Source organism: Urocampus carinirostris, chromosome 18, assembly GCF_059441175.1.
Source record: "Urocampus carinirostris isolate Australia breed hairy pipefish chromosome 18, RoL_Ucar_1.0, whole genome shotgun sequence".
In the NCBI taxonomy this organism is placed as follows: Eukaryota; Metazoa; Chordata; class Actinopteri; order Syngnathiformes; family Syngnathidae; genus Urocampus; species Urocampus carinirostris.
The window spans coordinates 13,875,145-13,881,144 of record NC_142366.1 but is presented as its reverse complement, the minus strand read 5'-3'; the positions used below and the strand labels follow the sequence as shown (position 1 = coordinate 13,881,144).

The window sequence follows — 6,000 nt, the reverse complement described above, 5'->3', positions numbered from 1 at the left end:
CTTTTACGCTCTCTCTGTCTCTCTGTCTCTCTGTCTCTCTGTCAGTATGAGTGGCATAATCTCTGTGTTTGTTTGCTTAGTATAAACAACTTAAATGTTTACATTAAATACAACTTCTGCATATAAAAAAATAAAGGCTATTAGAACATAGCAGCGTACTACATTTAAATAATAACACATCATTAAAAACCAACCCCAGAAATCCAAAAGTGTTTGGAGAGCCGAAAGAGACGACTCTTTTTCTAAACCAAGCCGAAAAAGCCGGTTCTCCAAAAAGAGCCACAATTCCCCTCACCAGTCGGAGAGATGAGCGCGCCGCCTCCTCCAGATGATTGACAGCGATGGGCGTTTACGTGCGTTTAGGTTTGCAGGGACACTTTGCAGCGAGTGCGTGAAATTTGCGTTGCGAGACACCCTCCACCATCACTATTTACAGCCGCCCCATTTCTATTTTGCGGGGTAAGGATGCAACGCGCGGACGAGCATCCGGATTAGGTAATGTGACTTCTCCATGCTCGTCTACAATGTCATTGTGTATGTAGCAGTGGGGAGGGAGCAAAAGAGAGGGGGCAGGGGGCGGTTGTCTTAGTCTTTGCATTGCTTTTGAGGGTCTTGTTGATGCACATTCCCATCATGACACTGCATTGGGGAGGGGGTCAGGCTGCAGGATGTAAAATAGAGGACAATAATAAAACGTAAAAGTGACTTTGGAGATCTGGTCAGGACAGGTAAAGAGAAAAACATGTTAAAGGGGTGACGTCACCACATTTGGGATTCAATTGGAAAAAGAAACCATAGCACGCTTGTGCCTACAAGTGTGATTACGTCACAGATTTGTTTTTTTTTTTAAATTCATAACATTTTTTATCATCAGTGTTTAAGAGTAACGCGTCAAAAAGGTACGCATTCCTGCAACACAATTAGTTTTCTCTTTAACAAGTACTGTAACGCGTTATTGATAACATTTTGTTACTCAATAGTCGTTGCACTTGGTGCTTTACGCTTCTTTTTGAAAGCAAATCACAGATCACAATGTTTTTTGTTCTTTAACCATCTTCGGTCTGAAGGCAACATACGACCCTCAATGTGCCAGCAACACAACTCTGGTCACAACATTTTACAAGGATGGGCGTACAAAATACAACAAAATACAGTTACTGTGGCGCTGTCTCAAGCACTGGGTATGGTAACACGTAATTTCTGCTTACTGATGTTCTCTCTACCCTATATAATTGCATCCAAGCCATACTTTTACAAATTGAAATAAGGAAATCAGGGGTTCAGTTTATTTGCAATTATTTGGTTGTGTCGCCAGTACCGAATGGTAGGCAGTGCGTGGGGAGGGGGCATAACTTATACAAGAACAACAAACTCATAATTTACATTAAGAGTGCTGACCACTATATTGCACAGAGAAGATTACAAACGCAGTTTTAATGGGGACAAGGAAGTAACACAGGACGCATGTCACGAAACGGACAGGGAAGCAGGAAGTTGTAACTCATTTGCGTAGACGATCTGTCACTTTAATTGAGAAAGAAAAGTTGTCCAACACACAAACGGACCAAAAACAAAACAAAGCAGGCTCAAAGGCAGGCAATTACAATCTAGGCATTACTTAGATTAAACAGGCATGAGCAGGTCTTCAACAAGAGTAAACAATGATTTAGCAACGGGCAGTTCCAAAAGGCACGTTTAAGTACCCATCGAAGTAATCGGGAAAATGCGTCTCAGCCGGTGTCAAGGGGCGGGGCCAGCTGGGCGCCATGACAACCATGCAGGACATGACAACGCACTGTAGAGTAAGGAATGGAAAAAACTGTAACAAAAACACAGTCCATAAAACAGCAAGGCTGAAATAATTACAAAATCTTACTAAAAAGCAGGAGGGTGTTAAGGGCTTTCTTGAGCGCAGTGCAGGTGGGCTTAACATTCAACCATTCCACAATGAGTGTCTGTCAATGTTGCCCTTAAATACCTATACCAAGTGTGCTCAAATAGGCCATCAGTTCCATGGTGCCCTCTGGCTGGCGTTGGCGTGCTGGAACCTCACACTGAACTCTTTCATTTTTATTTGTAAAATTATTTTTGAAATACACTTTGCCTAGAGAAAAAAAAACTTCTTGGACAGTACCAACAAATGGAGAAGGAAATCTTCCTGTGGTTCGACAACAAAAGACGAACTGGATATGGAGGGTCTCTGCCGTGTTAGTTTGGAAGCTCTCAAGATTGCACAAGTCAAGAAATAGGAAGGGAGTCAGCTTCTACAAGTGTATATGGTAATTTATAACAAGATAAGTACTTTATTTTCTAAATGACGTAACTGTCACATGCCCAACACTGATTCCAAACCTTCCAAAATAGTTTAAACCCATTGTTAATCTCATCAGCTCTAAAATAAGATTTTAAACCAAAAATCTTTGATAAAGGAGGAAGCTCCTAAGTAAATGTGTTACAGTTTCACGATCTGCAAAACAAAATGTACATTTAACATGGATATCTTTATTCTATGAATTATTCTAAAATATTTTTTATCGCACTTTGTTAACAAATAACAGTCGGGTAACAACCACGTCACAGCTTTGTTTGGAAAGGGAAATAGAGGGAGCCTTGTGTCCTCATGCTTAATTCATGTCCAGCTGCAGGGATTGAGACAAGCAACCAGTCACAAGCAGGGCGAGTAGAAAGAGAGAGAGACTGAGAGAGAGAGAGAGAGAGACAGAGAGAGAGAAAGAGATAGAGAGCATCTTTAAAAAAAAAGAGGCTGGAATAATGAACAGCCGGACTCTGGTAGCTAAGGAGACAGCGGAGACAGGTTGTCACGGGGACTGTAACCAAGGAAACGGGACAAAAGGAGACGGGGAGACCAGTCATGTCATGTTTCCTCGGCATCCCGTGAATGTCAAGCGATGCGGGAGGCGGGATGCAGGGTTTGGTACCCGTCCCGGTCGTCATGGCAACAACATCAGACAGAGGAGGGCAGGTGTGCGGGTGAAGGTACGTGCTTTCGGGAACATTCCACAGAAAGGAAGCGGCCAGAATTTTTTTGGATGAGTCTGTTGCTATTTTTGGCTTGGAACAAGATTTATTTTGGGGGCATTTTTTTTTATTTTGCTTAGTTTTTCATGGGGACATAATCATGATTTCTCTTTTAATTTTTTTAGGTTTTTGAGTTATTCAGGTTTCTCAGGTTTCTCAGGTTTCTGATAAGGGGATGTAGTAATTGTGGCCTGTGTGGTCCTCTGAGACATTTTGTGATTAAGAGTTTTACGAATGGCGGCACGGCGGCACAGTGGTTAGCGGGTGTGCGGCACAGTTCTGAGGTCATGAGATCGAACCTTCCTGTATGGAGTTTGTATGTTCTCCCTGTGCTTGCGTGGGTTTCCTCCAGGCACTCCGGTTTCCTCCCACATTCCAAAAACATGCTTGTCAGGTTAATTGGCTTGTCCAAATTGTACCTAGGTATGAATGAGCGAGAAAATTGTCTGTCCCTGTGTGCCCTGTGACTGGCTGGCAACCATTTCAGGGTGTCCCCTGCCCACTGCCCGAAGATAGCTGGGATGGGCTCCAGCACCCCCGCAACCCTACTGAGGATAAGCGGCGCAGCTAATGGATGGATGGAGTTATACGAATAAATGTGACTTTACACGTGACTTTGAGAAAAGTCATCTTTCAGATAAAATTTCACTTGTTCATGCCGCGAATTTTTTTATTTGACTTTTTTTTATAAACTATCTTGTATTTTACGTTATAACGCGCACATTAACGACCCAATTTTCCCAGGAATTCGATGGTGCGCCTTATAATCCAGTGAACCTTATACTCCAGAAAATACAGTACATATGTATTTTGTATAATACAATTGTTGGACTACAAAATTCAAAAGTGGACTGCACAAAAGAAAAAGCAAAACAAATCTAGTTAAAATAAGTAATAAAAAATCTAATTCTTATTTTGAAATATTAAAAAGAGATACTTTTACTGTATTAAAAAGTCAAGTCATGTTTATTTGTGACACCCTTAATCACAAGGAGTCTCAAAGGGCTGCACAGACCACAGACTATTGCAAACCTCAGACTATTATTACAACATCCCCTGATCTAAAACCTACATGAGGACAAGGAAAAACTCAAAAACCTCAACATGAGGAAAACGGAGAAAGCCTGAGAAGGGACTGCACATGAGGTAATCCCCCTTCCAGGATGACCAGGCTGCAACGGATGCAATAAAAAATATAAAACACAACCAGAATATATCATTTTGCTTACTCTATTATATTTTTTTGAATAAATGCTTTCAGTCAGTTAAAAAGGATATTTGTTTTTGTAAAGTAATAAAAATGTGATAAAATTAGATTTATTTAAGATTGTCTTAAGTGGCAAATCATTTTAGTATTTATCGCTTATTTTACTGAAAATATTCTTTAAATTTAAATAAGACAGATTATTTGCCATATCAGATGGTCATTTAGAGGTTGATTTTTGAACAGTAAGATAATGTATGAATATATATTTATTTTAGTAATAAAGCTTTTTTCACCACTACGTGGCGCTTGATTATACTCACTGTGTCACGACCAGAACAGAATCAGGACCCAATTGCATAACGTTTACCACAAGTTTTATTGAAAGAAAGAGGAAGGACTGCTCCCTTGATCTGGTGTTCGCTGGATGCGGAAAGCAAGTCGCTCTCGAACTCGGTTTGTGATCCTAATACGGAAGTGGATCTTCCGTAGCGGGCGATGGCGGTGTCAGGGATGGAAAAACAGGTTGGTAGCTGCGACAGGAGAGACAAAACGTGATCGGGGTCGGAAATGGGTCATAAGCCGGGACGGTAGAGCAGACGTAGTCGGGATCAAAAACAGGTCGGAATTCAAGACAGGAGAGCAGACGTGGTCGAGATCAAAACAGATCGTAGCCGGAAACAAACGGGTAGATCAGGAACGGGCAGGTGGAAAAACGGGTGCAAAAACAGGACAGGCGGGAGTCAGGGTCGAAAAAAGGCTTGCCTTGTATCAACAGAGGTTCGCAGACAGACTGACAACTGGAGACTGACAGGACTGAGTTTAAAAAGGGACAGGGAGCCAATCAGAGGCAGCAGTGGCTGGAGCCAAATGAGCAGGCATAGATGATTCACATCGGTAATCATGACACACTGTCCCTTTTTAAGTGGTTTTATATCTGCTAATGGGCTAGCCAGTTCTCAAACAATGCCTCCAGATCCTAGAAATATTAAAATTTTTGTGTTTAACACTAAAATAGTGCACCCTAAAGTCATAAATTAAATACAGTGTTTAGACGTTTTATATATTTTGGTTAAAGTGACAGTGTGTATAGTCTTTAAAAGGTTTTTGCAAAGTATTTGCATAGCTGACTAACAATGTGGTAGCCCAGCCCTTCTAAAAATAAAAGACTAAATCTCCTTTGTTTTAAAACCCTGCTTTTCCCTCTCACTCGCTCTTCTTGTCAATCTCTCGTAATTCCCTCTCGGTGGAATTGGAAGATTGCTGCGGGACAGGGGCAAAAAAAAAAAAAGACCAGATTATAGGGTCGGATTAAAGGGCAGCGATACATAATCTCAGCGCCAAGCTTTTTTAGCGTGCCACACAACTGGGCTCACGTGCACGACGACATCATGGGACACTTGTTGTTATTCTTCTAATACATGATAAGCAAACTACGGCCCGCGGGTCACATGCGGCCTGTCGGGCTCATTGATTCGGCCTGCCAGACGAAACTGGGAATAATGTCATGATTATATAAAATGGGAAATAAAGTACTACGATGAATAAATATTGGAGCTGGTGTTTCCCCCAGTGTCCTTTTGTGTGTCACCCGATATAGAAAATATACTTTACATGAAGCATTAATGTGTACTCTAAAATTAAATTAAAACTAATGGCTGCATTTTTCTGCACTTTTCTGCAATTTTCACCCTGTGAAGTGACTTGTGAAAAAATTGGTGTTGACTTCAGTAGAAGATTGGATTTGGCTGCTTGGA

General features: G+C 41.3%; 1 protein-coding gene across 2 annotated transcripts in view; it reads left to right on the top strand.

Annotated features, from left to right (window-relative positions):
• Window positions 1–323: 323 nt before the first annotated feature.
• lnx2a (ligand of numb-protein X 2a) overlaps window positions 324–6,000 on the top strand; it is a 25,314-nt gene continuing 19,637 nt past the window's right edge. Inside the window, exon 1 of one of the 2 annotated variants that reach the window (XM_088322355.1) lies at window positions 324–495. The gene's annotated coding sequence lies outside the window, so the exon portion shown is untranslated. Of the gene's footprint in view, window positions 496–2,630; window positions 2,998–6,000 lie in introns of those variants that run through there. The other variant, XM_088322356.1, reaches the window with a different exon arrangement.